Consider the following 18598-nt stretch of genomic DNA (forward strand, 5'->3'; position numbering starts at 1 on the left):
ATATACAGATGGTGATTGCAGCCATGAAATTAAAAGACGCTTTTTCCTTGGAAGTAAAGTTATGACCAACCTAGATAGCATATCCAGAAGCAGAGACATTACTTTGCCAACTAAAGTCCATCTAGTCAAGGCTATGGTTTTTCCAATGGTCATGCATGGATGTCAAAGTTGGACTGTGAAGAAAGGTGAGTACCAAAGTATTGATGCTTTTGAACTGTGGTGTTGGAGAAGACTCTTGAGAGTCCCTCGGACTGTAAGGACACCCAACCAGTCCATTCTGAAGGAGATCAGCCTTGGGATTTCTTTGGAAGGAATGATGCTAAAGCTGAAACTCCAGTACTTTGGCCACCTCATGCGAAGAGTTAACTCATTGGAAAAGACTCTGATGCTGGGAGGGATTGGGGGCAGGAGGAGAAGGGGACGGCAGAGGATGAGATAGCTGGATGGCATCACCCACTCAATGGACATGAGTTTGGATGAAGTCCAGGAGTTGGTGATGGACAGGGATGCCTGGCGTGCTGCAATTCATGGGGTTGCAAACAGTCAGACATGACTGAGCGACTGAGCTGAACTGAACTGATATATACATGTTTGGCCTCATAAGCAGTGTGACTATTTTAAAGAGCTATCATAGTTTACATACTTTATAGTTCGCATCTTTCACTCAGTGGTCTATTTCTGAGATGTGATCATGTTGACACATTCAATGATATTTTCTACATCATTCCCACCTCCCAGTGGGAGCCAAGATATGTTCTATGCCTGACAGTTTTCAGAAGATCATGTGTAAATTACATAAAAATGTGAGAGCAGCACATCTTTAGAGGATCTGAAGGTACAAGGGATCTAGAAGTACCTTAAGCAGGTCCACACTGATTTTCATAAATGCTCTTAGCTGCTTCACTCAGCCTCAGTAGATGCAGTGTTGGCTCCACAAAACACAATGACTTAAGAATCAGCCTAAGGATCAACCTTACTTTTCTTTTTTAAGTATTATTGCATTAGTATTTATTAATGAAATTCAAAATGTCATTTCAGATCCCTTTTATGATGCTATTCCCATAGCTCTCTTCTGACTTTAAACTGTATTTATGACTAAGCCCAGTGTTTATTATCATTTAGGGATCACCTTTAAAAAAGATTGTTTCGCTGGTGGCTCAAACAGTAAAGAATCTGGCTGCAATGCAGGAGACCTGGGTTCCATCCCTGAGTCAGGAAGATCCCCTGGAAAAGGGAATGGCAATCCACTCCAGTATTCTTGCCTTGAGAAATCCATGGACAGAGGAACCTGGTGGGCTACAGTCCATTGGATTGCAAAGAGTCGGATACGACTGAGGGACTAACACTTCCACTTTTCTTTGTATAAAATAGTTGCCTATAATTAAAGATGCCACAGAGATGTGTCCAAGGGTTTGGACAAACCGCAGATTATATAGCTGTTTTTGGTCAGTCTCCTAACATGGGGTGGCGAAGATTCAGACAGATTATATTAAAATACACCATCTTAACCAAGTGTACATTTGAGTAACGTTTAGTACAGTCATACTATGCTACAAGATCAAAGTATTTCTTTAAGTCCTGTGTGCTACCAGAGAACAAAATGATGCCTGTGACGTCTAGGTTGAAAAGGGAGGAAAAGGAAGAGAAAGGAAGGTAGGTAAAATGATGGAGGCAAAGGTAACAGCTTTGCCTTGGAATGAACGAATCCAGACTCAGCCCTTAAAACGCTGCCTGGCTTTGGCTAAGTCTTTTAAACCTTTCTGGACCGTTCTTTTCCACGTCTGAATAATGAGAGGTTAGGTTTAGATGATTTCTAATGAATCTTTAAGTTCTGAAATAGCTTATGTATAAAAAAAAACACACACACACACAACCAAATAAAGTCACTTATGAAGAAAAAGAGAGAAGAAACATTTCCCAAAGAACAGAAGATGGGGAATGCCACCAATAACCTCAAGCCCCACCTGCTCACTAAAGTGGGTGTTGATAAAGAGGATATCTGCTCTGCTGCTTCAGCCTGGAGCTCTGCAATATGAAAGCTGACTACCTCCATCTGCACCCAGTACCACTCTCAGCACCCGCCTCTTAACCGTCTCCAATCCCCCGCGACCCCAGGGGGCACGCTGGTTCTCGAAACAGATTTTGGTGGTCTCGCAATAACAGTGTTCCAGTATTGAGTGATGAGAGTCGCTGCACTGTCTCAGCAGGGAAAGAAGGGAGAGCTTTTTGCAAAAGGGACTGAGGGCATTTAAGAAAAGCTTCCAGAGCTTGGAACGACTCCGCCGGAGCAGGACAGGGCCAGGCATCAGCCTCGGCGCGAGGTATAGAACAAGCCAACCTGCAGACCGTTATCCAGAAGCTGGGCTCAAAATAGGAGCGCTCGGCCGAGCGTGCGCAGCGCGCCTGCGCCGTACCTGCGTGCGCATGCGCTCCGGCCATCGCGAAAGCTCGCGGTCGCTCCGAGGCGCAAGCTGGTGGTCCTCGTCCTCGCTGGCTGCGTTTACCTGAGGGACCTGCGGCCGCCCCCGGCCGGCGCCGCAGCCCCCCGGGAGCCCGGCCCCGAGGTGTGAGGTGAGCCCCGGGTCGTGCCGGCCCCTTCCCGTCCGGCTCAGCGGGAAAAGGACTCGGGAGTGGGGACTGAGGAGGTGCCGCCGCGGCTGCCCGCTCCTCGGTCTAACCCTGTGCGGGAGAGCCACCAGCCGCCGCGGCACCTCCTCCTCAGGGATCGTTATTCTCGTCGCCGCCGAAAAAAAGCCTTGGGCGCCGCGCTGTGGAGGGGTGTCTCGGGGCTTTCTCGGGGTGGGCGGCGGGCCGGCGGTGGAGCCCGAGTTTGGGGCTGGGCGCTGAGGCGGACCGATGCCCCCGGACTGGATTAACCCTCTCAGTCCCGAGCCCGCGCCGAGCAACCTGTTCGAGTCTGGCCCGCGCTTTCTCCGCGCCGCCCTCGGCCCAGCCCTGGGGCTCGGTCGGCACCGCGGGGACGACTGGCGCTCCTGGGCCGCTGGGGGCTGTGGGTGGAGCACGCGGCCGCTGGCGGGGAAGACGATGCGCCGAGGGCTGGGTGCTGGGGTGCGGGTGTCGTCGGGGTTTCCCGGGGCCCGGGCGGCGTCGCAGCATCTGGACTGCCTCCTGTTTCTAGTCCTGAAAGTTGTCCGCTCTCCTCCCTCCCGTCAGTTTTGCAAAGTCTGCATATTCCTTCTCGAGGCTTCCCCCTCTGCCCCCTTGGACGCTCCGTGTGTTTGCCCTGGGGTACCGGGGGGAGGTTCATCCATGGCCTCTGAAATAAGGTGCTGTTAAACATTTCAAGACATTTTAGCATCTTCCTAGACGTCTTTTTCAGAGTTAGGTGCCTTCCTCAATAAAAGAAAAAGGGGGGTGTTTTTTCTTTCTTTCTTAAAAGAACAAAAGTACATTCCACTAATGTAGGCAGAGGAGTCAACTTGAAGTTGCAAAATATCTAGGAAAGAGAACAAAAGGTCTGGTTTTTGGCCCAGAATAAATGAAATTTTGAATTTTGGTTCCCTTCTGAATGTAGGCAGACAGCAGCAGAGCAGACCAGCCGCTATAGAAATAAATGACTGCTCTAAAAGATTGGTCAAACAAGATCTTATTTTATAGAAGTAGTTTGGAGAGACCTGTAATGTTTATTTACGGGAATTGGGTTACTTGGCAAAGCCAATACCACAGGAGCAAGGAAACAAAGACTTGACAAGGGGGATGTTACCTCCCTCTTGAGCCTTCTTTTAGCCTTTAGTGATGTGCTGACAGTCAAAGGGATAGATAAATCCCTAGTTCTGTTATGAAGAACCATTTACTCCTCAATAATGCTTTCCATCCGTAGCTGTTTTTTTTCCCCCCATCCATAGTTTCAAGCAAATCAATAATCTTTTTCCTCCAGAAAAAGAAGGTGGGGGGAGGGGGGAGTGTGTGTTTGAAGTATAAACCAAAACATAGAGGTAATAAGATAGGAAATTGATGTGAAAGCTTAAGTGGGCAGGCTTGCAAGGATAGAGCTGAAAATAAAAGATAATTGAGATGCAATTCTTACAGTGTTGCCTTTTATTTATTTGCAGGTTCCTCCTCTATACCACCACTGCCCCCCCCCCCCGCCCCCGCCCCGCAAATGCTTTGAAGCTGTCAGGAAAATAAGGTAATTAGTAAAGCCTACTGTCTTATCTTCTCTTTCCTCCTCCTCCGTGTTTTTTTTTTCTTTTTCTCATCCACTAATATTCCCTGCCTCTACATCTCTCCTAAATCTACCAGTGCCCTATTAATCGAAGAAGAAAGGACTATAGGTTCTTTCATCCCTTTTTTCATCTTAGGTACCGTATTCCCTTAGGTACCGTATTCCTCTGAGCTTTATTTTGTGCTTTGAACATTTAGGTGGATTTTTCTAGAGAGATCCCCAGCCATGATTGAGATATTTGAAGTAGGGAGGCTTGAGGGAAAGATAAATAGTAAAGTGCATGTTCTTTCTTTGTATAGCACAATGTTGTGATAGCGTCATCATTGGGCAAAGAGAGGGGGTTTTAAACTCACTGTAAGTCCTCTGTTGCCCACTTGACAGGCAAAAAATCTCTCTCCCCAACTTAAATTTCATATGTGTTAATAAAACTATGAGATTTATACTGAAAACTTATCCTGAGCCTGTTAGTTTGTTGATGTTAGACTTCAAGAGACATGTGGTAGGAAACAGTTCTTACTGCATCTTTACTTCTTTCACAGGGAAGAGCAGTGTTGGCCTCAAGTGTTTTTTAAGCCTTAAATCTCTAGAATTACAAAAGCTGCAAATGCCCACAAAAAGAGCAGTAGTGCAAATGAAAAGCAAGACTTTGAAATATGTATGAGAGGAATTGTTCAGTATAGATTTGGGAGAAGAAGGGTCACAGTGTCTTGAGGAAAGAAGTGAAGGTTTTTAATAGTGGCATTTCCAGAAGGTTAGGAATGAATGTTTGAAGAGTAACAACTCCTCGTTGACTAGAAAGCAGTTTTAAACTGACTGTTGCATCAGAAATGATGAATCTATCTTTGAGTTACAATTTGTTATGCTGAGAACTAGCAACAGTTTCGGTGGATCCAAGGAATGCGCTGTGAATGAAGTTTAAGAAAAAACAATTAGGCGGCTGCTGCTGCTAAGTCACTTCAGTCATGTCCGACTCTGTGCGACCCCACAGATGGCAATAGGCTGCCATCCCTGGGATTCTCCAGGCAAGAACACTGGAGTGGGTTGCCATTTTCTTCTCCAGTGCATGAAAGTGAAAAGTGAAAGTGAAGTCGATCAGTCCTGTCCGACTCTTAGCGACCCCATGGATTGCAGCCTACCAGGCTCCTCCATCCATGGGATTTTCCAGGGAAGAGTACTGGAATGTGCCATTGCCTTCTCCAAACAACTAGGCTAGTAGGCCTAAAAAAAAAAATCCTGGTCCCCAAAGTTTATCTCATTAAACTAATTTTATAGTCAAAACATGCAACCTTACTAAAGGGGAAAAAAAAATCAGGAGCTTGATATTAGAGCATTTTCTGAACATATTTCAATGGAAAAGGGAAACCAGGCTGGAATTTCAACCTGATTTTTTTTTTTAATCCAAACTCTGGCCATCTTTTAACTTTCCAGTTTCGTTTTTAGTTTTAAAAGATCTGCTTCTGCTTTCTCTAATATTCAAAGTAATGTATAATTTGTAAGATGGACTGGATTTTGATGCCTACTATTCATTTTAATTTTGAACTTTAACGTATTTGTTTTTCCTGTATTTTTTTAAGCCCCATCACTCAGCACACTGGAAGATTAGATTATCTTTTGTAATCAGTAGATGACTAGATGGACTTCAAAAATTAGATAAAGTAGCAAAGTGATGCCTTGAGATTAGTAAGAATCTAGGCCCTATGAATTAAATATGCTGCTGCTAAGTCACTTCAGTCGTGTCCAACTCTGTGCGACCCCATAGAAGGCAGCCCACCAGGCTCCCCCATCCCTGGGATTCTCCAGACAAGAACACTGGAGTGGGTTGCCATTTCCTTCCCTCATGCATGAAAGTGGAAAGTGAAAGTGAAGTCGCTCAGTCCTGTCTGACTTCGACCCCATGGACTGCAGCCTACCAGGCTCCTCCGCCCATGGGATTTTCCAGGCAAGAGTACTGGAGTGGGTTGCCATTGCCTTCTCTGATGAATTAAATATGGAGCTATGTAAACTTTAGCAACCAGAAAACAGTATCCTGAGAATGAATTTATTTATTAAATAAGATATGGAAAACAAAAGACCAAAACACACATGAGTTTTAGGAAAAGGAATCTAGCACTTTGAGCAGTGATATGCTCTCAGGGTGTACTTTGCTTTCTAACAAGATGATAATTTCCTTGAGAGAAGAAGCTTCAGAAGTAGTGATTGCTAATCCTTATAATGCAGTCTTGGAAAACTCTGAAAGGAGACAAAAGAATATCCTCCTGTTCCCCTTGTAGCTTGGAGAAGGCAATGGCACCCCACTCCAGTACTCTTGCCTGGAAAATCCCATGGACGGAGGAGCCTGGTAAGCTGCAGTCCATGGGGTCGAGAAGAGTCGGACACGACTTGAACAACTTCACTTTCACTTTTCAATTTCATGTATTGGAGAAGGAAATGGCAACCCACTGCAGTGTTCTTGCCTGGAGAATCCCAGGGATGGGGGAGCCTGTTGGGCTGCCATCTGTGGGGTCGCACAGTCAAACACGACTGAAGCGACTTAGCAGTAGCAGCCCATTGTAGCCAGTGTGTTTAATTTCTGAATTGGAAACACAAAATGTTATGTACATTTATAGTGTGTCAAGATAAGTAAATCTAAGCTGCGAAAGATGAAAGGAATCACTTTCTGTACAGAAAGTGTGAATTGGAATAGAACTGCTAACATCTTTTGTTGCAGGGCCTTGCTGACAAGCCCCCAGGGCCCACTTTTGTCATTGTCTCTTCTGGGATTCTGCCTGCCTTCTTTTCTCTTCACAGTTGCCATCTGCTTTTCCCACCTGAGTTCTTGGGGTCTGGCTTTGTAGCCAGCCTCTGAAGACAGTCTTCCAAGATTGCATCCCCTTTATTGCTGGTCTTCAGGACAAATACTGAACTTATTTTAGGGGCTTTTACTTTTTATCATCAAAAGAGAACTGGTAAATTGGGGAATATCAGATTCCTGATGTTACACATTGATAAAAATTAAACAGAACTGAACATGGAACAACAGACTGGTTCCAAATAGGAAAAGGAGTATGTCAAGGCTGTATATTGTCACCCTGTTTATTTAACTTCTATGTACTCTGCATAGAAATGCTGGGCTGGAAGAAGCAAGCTGGAATCAAGATTGCCAGGAGAAATATCAGTAACCTCAGATATGCAGATGACACCACCCTTATGGCAGAAAGAGAAGAAGAACTAAAGAGCCTCTTGATGAAAGTGAAAGAGGAGAGTGAAAAAGTTGGCTTAAAGCTCAACATTCAGAAAACGAAGATCATGGCATCTGGTCCCATCACTTCATGGGTCATAGATGGGGAAACAGTGGAAACAGTGTCAGACTTTATTTTGGGGGGCTCCAAAATCACTGCAGAAGGTGACTGCAGCCATGAAATTAAAAGATGCTTACTCCTTGGAAGAAAAGTTATGACCAACCTAGATAGTATATTCAAAAGCAGAAACATTACTTTGCCAACAAAGATCCGTCTAGTCAAGGCTATGGTTTTTCCAGTGGTCATGTATGGATGTGAGAGTTGGACTGTGAAGAAAGCTGAGTGCCAAAAATTGATGCTTTTGAACTGTGGTGTTGGAGAAGGCTCTTGACAGTCCTTGGACTGCAAGGAGATGCAACCAGTCCATCCTAAAGGAGATCAGACCTGGGTGTTCATTGGAACGACTGATGCTAAAGCTGAAACTCCAGTACTTTGGCCACCTCATGCAAAGAGTTGAGTCATTGGAAAAGACCCTGATGCTGCGAGGGATTGGGGGCAGGAGGAGAAGGGGACGACAGAGGATGAGATGGCTGGATGGCATCACCAACTGGATGGACGTGAGTTTCGGGTAAACTCCGGGAGTTGGTGATGAACAGGGAGGCCTGGCCTGCTGCGATTCATGGGGTCACAAAGAGTCGGACACCACTGAGCCACTGAACAGAACTGAACTAAACTTTTTATTATCAAAAGAGAACTGGTAAATTGGGGAATATCAGATTCCTGATGTTATACATTGATAAAAATTAAAGTGTAGGGTTAAATGTATCTAGTTCTTTTTGTTTTCTGATGAAATAATCAGGTCATTTAATCTGAAATTAGTTTTCCACATATCTTATATTGCTCTGTAAAGAAGTAAATGTCTCTTTTCTCAGGGTTAGGGCATGAATAACTGTTGTGCGACCCCTCATTTTTTACTGGTCCTTGGCTCCTGAGACTGTTCCCTCCAGTTACTCCAGCAATTCCCTTTATTCAGCTGAGATTCTGCAGATTCCTATAGCAAAAGATATAATATCAAAAAGAATGCAAAAAATCTTTTAACCTGTATGTGATCAGTTGCTGTATTTTGTCAGTATTTCCTGGTTTCCTCAATATTCTGTGTCCTGCTGTCTGAAACTTGCAGCTTCTTCAAGGATGGTTCTCTTAGGAAAATGGACTGTTGCTATCCATACTCACGTGATCCTGATTAGAAGCATTTATTTCATTATGTTATTGAAAAGCAATTTAGAATATATATCAAAAGTTTTTTTTAACTGTGCATAATATTTTGTTCAGCTGAGAGGTGATCTTATTTTTTTCAGTATTGAAAATCAATTTTTGACCCATTCTAAGTTTATCATCATTTTTTTTGCTTTTCTTGCAACCTGTAGTAGGGCATTTTTGTGTCCCTTGGCATGTTACTTAATCAACAGCCAGGAAATCATTGATTCAAGTAGTATTATTGTCAGCACACGTTTATAGATTTAGCAGACTTAATTTTCCCATACACAAATAACGTGACAGATTTTAAAATAACATTTCAGCATTTATAATACTTTACTACTTTTTTGTTTTGTTTTTGTTTTTTGACCATGCTGTGCAGTGTGGGACCTTAATTCCTTGACCAGGGATCAAACTCGAGCTCCGTGAAGTAGCAGTATGGAGTCCTAATCACTGGATTGCCAGATAAGTCCCTATAATATTGTATTTGTAAACAATTCAGATAGTTTTATTCTGTTCCATGTATGTATGTTTTTGACAAAATGGGAGACTATATGCTGTTTTGTAAACCATTTAAAATTTTATTTTTCACTTATTGTATTGTTTTTGTCTTTTCAAGTCAGCATATACAGATCTTGCTCATCATTTTTAATGAGTGTGTTATGTGTTGGTTGTACAGTAGTTTAACCAATTCCTTATTGGTAGACTTTCAGATTGTCTCTGGGTTTTTATTTCATAAACAATGTTGTACTAACATTTCAGTTATACATCATGTATACTTGTGTTTACTTTCTTAGAATAAATTATAGAATAGGTCTGCTGAATCAAATTATATACATTTTAAGGGCTTTTGGTGTCCATAGCTATTTTTTTGAAATACCAACTTGTTTGCTTTTCCTCCAGTAGTATTTGAAAATGGAGAATTTCCTGGCGGTCTAGTGGTTAGACACTTCACTGCCTTGGGCTGGGTTCAGCCTTGTTTGGGGAACTAAGATTCTGCAAGCCATGTGGGACAGCCAAAAAAAAAAAAGTATTTCCAAGTGTTGGAATGTTGAATATATTCTTTTTTCTGAACCCTCTCCTATACTGTGTTCTGTTTTTCTTACTTTGCTCATCTGATTGGCAAAAATGTTATATATCATGTTTGTATGTTTTTATTAGCAAAGTTGAATATCTTTTCATATGTTTGTTGGCATTTGTATTTCTTTTGTAAATTTATGTCCTTTTCTCATTTTTCTATTAAGGTAGTATTCTTTATCTGCTTTTTAAGAAATTCATTTTATATATTACTTTTGCTAAGCACATAATTATGTGCAAATATCCTGTACTGTTTTAAATTATTCTATTTTAGGTAGTATTTATCAAAATATGACTTATAGATCACTTGTAACAGTACCAAGATAATCATTAAAATGCATGTATATCATTTATTTTCCAGAGGTTCGGATTTCTTAGACCTATGGGGGGGTTTCTATGAATCTGCTGCACATTAAAATTAGGGAACCTCTGATTTGGAAGAAATGTAAAGTCCTTAATATTTTTACTGTTCCTATTTTTCTTCTTGTCTCATGGCAGTCTATGTTTTTTTCTTATTTATCTTAATAATCATAAACTACAGTCATAATGTATTAAGATTTTATCCTACCCCAGCCTAAAAATAATTTTATAAAAATGTTTTGATATATGGAAATTTGAATGTTAAAGTGCATAAAGGAAAGCACTTTCTTAAGTCTGTGAGAAGCATTGTTTGTAAATGAGGCAAAAGGAATAACTGAGAGAAAAACAAGTAAGATAGAGTAGACAGAAGTATAAGGGGGTTTCTCATCTAGTTTAAAAAACTCAATATTACTTTGTTGCTTCCTCAAGTTTTGTATGGTAATCTTCTTTGAACTGTAAATTTGGAACCCATACTGCTTAAAAAATAGTCTAAATGAAATTTTCGTAATTCTCATTGTTATATACCTATTCAGTAGGGAGCAGTGTTCCCTTTAATTTTTTTTTAAGTTGCAAGCAGATGAACATGCTGCATAAGCAGCAAACTACAAAAAAGGAACTTATATGGATGTTTTGATACTGTAGCCAAATAAAGCTTTCAGGGCTTATTTGACACATTTAATGATAGGCATAATTGTTACCGTGCTGCACGATAATTAAGCTTAAATATACATGACTGTGTTTAATATCACTTTTCCATAGCCAGACATCGCATTTCTGGGCCCAGCTTGAAGGAGGAAAAAATATGGCAGGCCAAGAAACTTTAGCAAATATTTCTGATTTAGAGACTTCAGCATTAGAGAGATTAGACGTTTGACGCAGAGGTTGCTTGTAACTTTGGTGTTCCTAATTCCTAAGGTTGTAGCTTTCCTTTTCCCTTCTTCTACTCAAGACCATATGCTTGGGGGAGAAATTGGGAAGATTCAGCCATGGCTTTACTTTCTCCAAGTAGTTTTTTCTGCCCAGTAATTAAAGCTTGGGATGCAGAGGTCCCTGTCATTGGTAGTGCACAAAGGACAGTTTCTCTGCTTTAGCCAAGCCGGTTCAAGTTCTCAGGGTCTAAGCTGTCACAGGCCCTAATATCTATTTGAGTTTTCCTGTTAACCTGGGTCTCTGAGAATTTCTGAACCTGGCTTTCTCATGTTTTCCCAGCCGAGGTTGTTTACTTCAAATAGAAATATTTGACATCTGTGAAACAAAAATAAAGTAAAAGCAGATTTAACATCATTACAAAACCAAATGCAAGTATGATAGTTTTAGAATTTGCTTTTTTCCTACCAGTCCTGCCTCCCACTCTACCTGCCCTTCCAGCCCCAAAAGAGGTGCATAGTTTTGTCCCTAGAAAAAAAGTGAAAGTTGGACCCAACTCTCTGCAACCCCATGGACTGTAGCCTGCCAGGCTTCTCTATCCATGGAATTCTCCAGGCAAGAATCCTGGAGTGGGCTGCCATTTCCTCCTCCAGGGAATCTTCCCAACCGAGGGATCGAACCCATGTCTCTAGCATTGCAGGCGGATTCTTTACTGTCTGAGCCACCAGGGAAGCCCTCAGCAAAGCCAGTGTCAAATCAGACTCTGAAACTTGGTAGAAACTCTTTAACTGGAAATCATTCATATCCCACACTGTAACTTTCTAGGGTTGACTCTTCTCTGCAGCCTGACTGTGTGTAATGAAGCATTTGTTGGTCAAACGTTTTCTCTATCTAGGTACTAAATTTTTGTACTATCTAAAAGGATGAAGCATTGTTGGGAAAATGTCCTGATACTACTTTTAGAATCTTCTGTTTGCCAGTTCAGTATTGGTTGATAGAAGTAAGTCTTTGTATCCACTGTAATTCAGTACTAAAACTGCCTGAAGTTTGATATTGCTTTACCTTTTATAGAGTACATTATTTTATAGTTCACTTATATACCATCTTTGATAGGGAGGTGCAATTTTTAGAAAGAAAAATTCTGAGCTCAGAGAAGTTAAGTGATTCACATAGTTGGGAAGAGGCTTGAATCCATATTTTTGATTTCTTTATATTTTACACCTTTCACAGATACTATCTGCTGAATCATTTAATGTTTAAACCATATATAATAAAATTTAAATAACTTGTTATTAAGTGTGGCAGATATTTAAATAAAATTTAGGACAACAGCATGCAAGTTTTTCAAAATGGATCTATTATGTCTTGTGACAAATGAAAAACTACCATTATAGATGGGAAATTAAACTATATGTTATATAAACAACTGAGGGAGGAAATAGTACCTTTAAATGCTATTTATGGATTCCCTGGTGTATCTATAGCAAGAATGATAAGGTAGAAAAACTATAGTATTTTTATTATGAAATACCCATGTATTTTGTCTGTAAGGCAGTATTGTATCTCTCATCAAAGTCTGTGATTGTTGTTGTTAGCCAGACTCCTGGCATTTGGAATTTTAGTTCTCCACCAGGGAGTGCACTGGAGCTCGGCAGTGGAAGTGTGCAGTTTTAATCACTCAACCACCAGAAAGTCCCAAAGGCAGTATTTTAAAATTTCTCTTTCTAGTAGCTAATTGTTACTGTGTAGAAATGCAATTGATTTTTGTATACCAATTTTGTATCCTGCAACTTTACTGAGCTAATCAAAGTTTTTATATCAAGCCTGTAATATTTTAAGAGGAAATTGCTAATTTCTCCCATTTTTTAAAAAAATTATTTTTCAGATATTTCAGTCAAAGGAAGAAATAGCGGTTCTCCTAACATGGAATCTGTTGTTTGGGAATGTGGTTGTTAACAACTTGACAAGTTGGCCAAACGGTGCCCGATGTAACAAAATGAAAAGAAGCAAGATGATGTCATTTTCCCATATTATGAAACCAAAAACAAATGCCTTTTGTGAGACCAAGCTAACAAACCTCTGACGGTGCATTGAAGAACTTAACAGTAAGATAGAAGAAGTACTTTCAAGCTGAGACTTGCAGTTGTACAAAGATCTAAAATACATATTGAGTAGGCCTGATCATCTGAATCTAATTCAGTAGAGAAAGCATGGCTGAGTTGGATCGTCTTCTGTCTGTGGCCCTTGACTATGTGTGCCCCATATAGGTGGGCACAGTTTGTTTTCTTTGAGCCTATTACCTTGAGGATGTGCCAAGATTTGCCTTATGAGCTGCCTTCATGCCCAATCTTCTGAATCATTATGACCAATAGACAGCAGCTTTAGCAATGGAGGTAAGACTTCGTCTATTATTTGGCTTGTCATAGAAAATTATTCTTGTACTGCCCTTTTAATCAGTCTAATGAGTGTGTTTGATAAATAACAGGAAAAACTAATATGTTATTTTTAACTGCATCTTGTACATTAAAAAGATACACATTTAGGTTCACACTCTGATAGATTGAAGATTTCATGTTTGGGGAATGTTACTCATCTTAGTTTTCAGATATTATTCTTTTATGAAGAAATTTCAAGCATTAGAACTGGGGAAGTAATACTTTTTCAGAAGTTTAAATATTCCAAGTTATGGTTACATCTTTTCTGTTATTTGATAGTAAGACTTTAAACAGCAGACTAAAATAATAATATTCATAATTCAGTTAGTAAATATTAAAGGTAACATGATTTTGAAAATAGATTCTTTGGTTCAGCCTTTAGGCTGGTGGGTTTACAGTATTTTAGTTCAGTAGAGTTCAGTTCAGTCTGACTCTTTGAGTTCAATCGTGTCCGACTCTTTGCGATGCCATGAATTGCAGCACGCCAGGCCTCCCTGTCCATCACCAACTCCTGGAGTTTACCCGAAGCTCACGTCCATCCAGTCGGTGATGCCATCCTGCCATCTCATCCTCTGTCATCCCCTTCTCCTCCTGCCCCCAATCCCTCCCAGCATCAGAGCCTTTTCCAAAGAGTCAACTCTTCGCATGAGGTGGCCAAAGTACTGGAGTTTCAGCTTTAGCATCATTCCTTCCAAAGAACACCCAGGGCTGATCTCCTTTAGAATGGACTGGTTGGATCTCCTTGCAGTCCAAGGGACTCTCAAGAGGTTTCTCCAACACCACAGTTCAAAAGCATCAATTCTTCGGCAGTCAGCTTTCTTCACAGTCCAGCTCTCACATCCATACATGACCACAGGAAAAACCATAGCCTTGACTAGATGGACCTTTGTTGGCAAAGTAATGTGTCTGCTTTTCAATATGCTATCTACGTTGGTCAAAACTTTCCTTCCAAGGAGTAAGCGTCTTTTAATTTCATGGCTGCAGTCACCATCTGCAGTGACTTTGGAGCCCCAAAAAATAAGTCTGACACTGTTTCCACTGTTTCCCCATCTATTTGCCATGAAGTGATGGGACCACATGCCATAATCTTAGTTTTCTGAATGTTGAGCTTAAAGCCAACTTTTTCACTCTCCTCTTTCACTTTCATCAAGAGGCTTTTTAGTTCCTCTTCACTTTCTGCCATAAGGCTGGTGTCATCTGCATATCTGAAGTTATTAATATTTCTCCTGGCAATCTTGATTTCAGCTTGTGCTTCTTCCAGCCCAGTGTTTCTCATGATGTACTCTTCAGTTCAGTTCAGTCGCTCAGTCTTGTCCAACTCTTTGCGACCCCATGAATTGCAGTATGCCAGGCCTCACTGTCCATCACCAACTCCCAGAATTCACTCAGACTCACGTCCATCAAGTCAGTGATGCAATCTAGCCATCTCATCCTCTGTTGTCCCCTTTTCCTCCTGCCCCCAATCCCTCCCAGCATCAGAGTCTTTTCCAATGAGCCAACTCTTCGCATGAGGTGGCCGAATTACTGGAGTTTCAGCTTCAGCATCATTCCTTCCAAAGAAATCTCAGGGCTGATCTCCTTCAGAATGGACTCTCAAGAGTCTTCTCCAACACCACAGTTCAAAAGTATCAATTCTTCGGCGCTCAGCCTTCTTCACAGTCCGACTCTCACATCCATACATGACCACAGGAAAAACCATAGCCTTGACTAGACGGACCCTAGTCAGCAAAGTAATGTCTCTGCTTTTGAATATGCTATCTAGGTTGGTCATAACTTTTCTTCCAAGGAGTAAGTGTCTTTTAATTTCATGGCTGCAGTCACCATCTGCAGTGATTTTGGAGCCACAAAAAATAAAGTCTGATACTGTTTCCCCACCTGTTTCCCATGGAGTGATGGGACCAGATGCCATGATCTTCATTTTCTGAATGTTGAGTTTTAAGCCAACTTTTTCACTCTCCTCTTTCACTTTCATCAAGAGGCTTTTTAGCTCCTCTTCTCTTTCTGCCATAAGGGTGGTATCATCTGCATCTCTGAGGTTATTGATATTTCTCCTGGCAATCTTGATTCCAGCTTGTGTTTCTTCCAGTCCAGCGTTTCTCATGATGTACTCTGCATATAAGTTAAATAAGTAGGGTGACAATATACAGCCTTGACGTACTCCTTTTCCTATTTGGAACCAGTCTGTTGTTCCATGTCCAGTTCTAATGTTGCTTCCTGACCTGCATGTAGGTTTCTCAAGAGGCAGGTCAGGTGGTCTGTATTCCCATCTCTTTCAGAATTTTCCACAGTTTATTGGGATCCACACAGTCAAAGGCTTTGGCATAGTCAATAAAGCAGAAATAGATGTTTTTCTGGAACTCTCTTGCTTTTTCCATGATCCAGTGGATGTTGGCAATTTGATCTCTGGTTTCTCTGCCTTTTCTGAAACCAGCTTGAACATCTGGAAGTTCATGGTTCACGTATTGCTGAAGCCTGGCTTGGAGAATTTTGAGCATTACTTTACTAGCATGTGAGATGAGTGCAATTGTGCGGTAGTTTGAGCATTCTTTGGCATTGGCTTTCTTTGGGATTGGAATGAAAACTGACCTTTTCCAGTCCCGTGGCCGCTGCTGAGTTTTCCAAATTTGCTGATGTACTGAGTGTAGCACTTTCATAGCATCATCTGTCAGGATTTGAAATTAAGTCAATAGATGGAATGAATTCTAAAGTAGACATGATTAAAGAGAGAACTAGTGAAGTGGAAAATTGTTCTAACTCTTTAAATCACCCAGAATGCATAATAGAGACATAAAATACTCAAAATTATCTGATTATTCCATAAAGATATATTAAAAATAGATTAAGATGCTTCATTATACATCTAATGGGAGTTCTGGAACAAGGGGGTGTAAGAATGACTAAGAAATGATAACTAAAGAACTACATCATGAATTTTTCAGAACTGAACACTTGAAACCTCACATTAAAAGTACGCTCTGCATACTAAGCAGGACAAGTAAAAACCAATCACAATGAGAAACATTCTTTGCAACTAAAAGGCTAGAGACATTTAAAAGCTACCAGAGAGAAAAAATCTCCAAAAGATTATCAACTGTGCAGGCTTCTCAACAGCAACAATAGCAGCTAGAAGTTAATGAACTAATATCTTTAAAATGCTGAGTGATGATAACTTTATCCATCTAAAGCACTACTAGAGATTGAGGACAAGAGAAAGACATTTTGGGGCAAAGACTAAATTTATCTCTAGCATATCCTATCTATAAGAATTTCTAAAGAACATCCTTTAGCAGAAAGAAAAGAGAACCTCAAGATAGGATGAGGGTGTACTTTTTGGCAAAGTCACTTAACAATGATAATAACAAGACCAATTATTTTTTTAAAGGTTGTTCTGAGTCTCTGGAAAATAATAACAAGGAGTATTAGGTAGCTCAAGTGTGCATTTACTGAGCACCTGCTATGTGCCAGAGACTGATCTAGGCTCTGGGAATAAGACATTCCCAGAAATGGGGGGGAAAATGGGGGAAAAAAACATTGAGTTTATACTTTAGTGTGAGGAAACTATATATTGTTTATAAACAGTAGGATTGCACAGACAGTCTTGAAAAAAATACATTGGTAACTAGGAAAAGATACACTTGAAAAATGTGATGGTATGATGAAGAAAAAAACTGGTGTGGCAATATTAAAGTCAGATAAAATACTGTTTAAAGTGAGCACTAAAGTATATTGGGTAGCTAGAGCATTTATATAACACATAACATAGACCTAAAAGTGAAAAATGACAGGATTGGAAGAAAAACTGATGAGCCCACAGATTAGCATATCTCTATTAAAACAGATAGGTAGGGACTTACCTGGCTGTCCAGTGGTTAGGAATTGCCTTGCAGTGCAGAGGACATGGGTTTGATCCTTGGTCAGGGAACTAAGATTCCACATGCTGCAGGGCGACCAAGCCCACACACAGCAGCTAAGACTCGAGGGAGCCAAATAAATACATATCCTTAAAAACAAAAATGAACAAATAAACAGAAAACTAGTCAGGAAAACACATATACCTTGTTTTATTGCACTTCCCTTTATTGTGCTTTGCACACACTACAGTTCAGTCAATTCAGTCACTCAGTCGTGTCTGTCTGTGACCCCATAGACTGTAGCATGCCAGACCTCCCTGTCCATCACCAATGACCAGAGTATACTCAAACTCATGTCCATTGAGTTGGTGATGCCATCCAGCCATCTCATCGTCTGTCGTCGCCTTTTCCTCCCACCTTCAATATTTCCCAGCATCAGGGTCTTTTCCAGTGAGTCAGTTCTTTGCATCGGGTAGCCAAAATAGTAAGAGTTTCAGCTTTAGCATCAATCCTTCCAGTGAACATTCAGGATTGATTTCTTTTAGGATGGATTGGTTGGATCTCCTTGCAGTCCAAGGGACTCTCAAGAGTCTTCTCCAACACCACAGTTCATACGCATCAATTCTTCAACATGTAGCGTTCTTTATAGTCCAACTCTCATATCCATGAATGACTACTGGGAAAACCATAGCCTTGACTAGATGGATCTTTGTTGGCAAAGTAATGTTTCTGCTTTTTAACATGCTATCTAGGTTGGTCATAACTTTCCTTCCAAGGAGTAAGTGTCTTAATTTCATGACTGCAGTCACCATCTTCAGTGATTTTGGAGCCCCCCAAAAATAAAGTCAGCCACGGTTTCCACTGTTTTCCCATCTATTTCCTGTGATGTGATGGGACCAGATGCCATGATCTTCATTTTCTGAATGGTGAGCTTTAAGCCAACTTTTTCGCTCTCCTCGTTCACTTTCATCAAGAGGCTCTTTAGTTCTTCACTTTCTGCCATAAGGGTGATGTCATCTGCATATCTGAGGTTATTGATATTTCTCCCAGCAATCTTGATTCCAGCTTGTGCTTCCTCCAGCCCAGCATTTCTCATGATGTATTCTACATAGAAGTTAAATAAGCAGGGTGACAATATACAGCCTTGACGTACTCTTTTTCCTGTTTGGAGCCAGTCTGTTTTTCCATGTCCAGTTCTAACTGTTGCTTCCTGACCTGCATACAGATTTCTCAAGAGGCAGGTCAGGTGATTTGGTATTCCCATCTCTTAAGAATTTTCCAGAGTTTGTTATGATCCACACAAAGGCTTTGGCATAGTCAATAAAGCAGAAAGAGATGTTTTTCTGG

At 40.9% G+C, this 18598-nt stretch overlaps 1 long non-coding RNA gene across 4 annotated transcripts in view; it reads left to right on the top strand.

The window, feature by feature from the left end:
- Nucleotides 1-2440: 2440 nt before the first annotated feature.
- The window catches only part of LOC105613831 (uncharacterized), a 35141-nt gene continuing 18983 nt past the window's right edge, over nt 2441-18598 (top strand). Inside the window, exons 1-4 of one of the 4 annotated variants that reach the window (XR_009598218.1) lie at nt 2441-2571; nt 4074-4150; nt 6974-8032; nt 9044-13358. This is a non-coding gene — a long non-coding RNA (uncharacterized LOC105613831). The other 3 variants (XR_009598217.1, XR_006057736.2, XR_009598219.1) reach the window with 3 other exon arrangements.

This window comes from Ovis aries, chromosome 23, assembly GCF_016772045.2.
Source record: "Ovis aries strain OAR_USU_Benz2616 breed Rambouillet chromosome 23, ARS-UI_Ramb_v3.0, whole genome shotgun sequence".
Classification (NCBI taxonomy): Eukaryota; Metazoa; Chordata; class Mammalia; order Artiodactyla; family Bovidae; genus Ovis; species Ovis aries.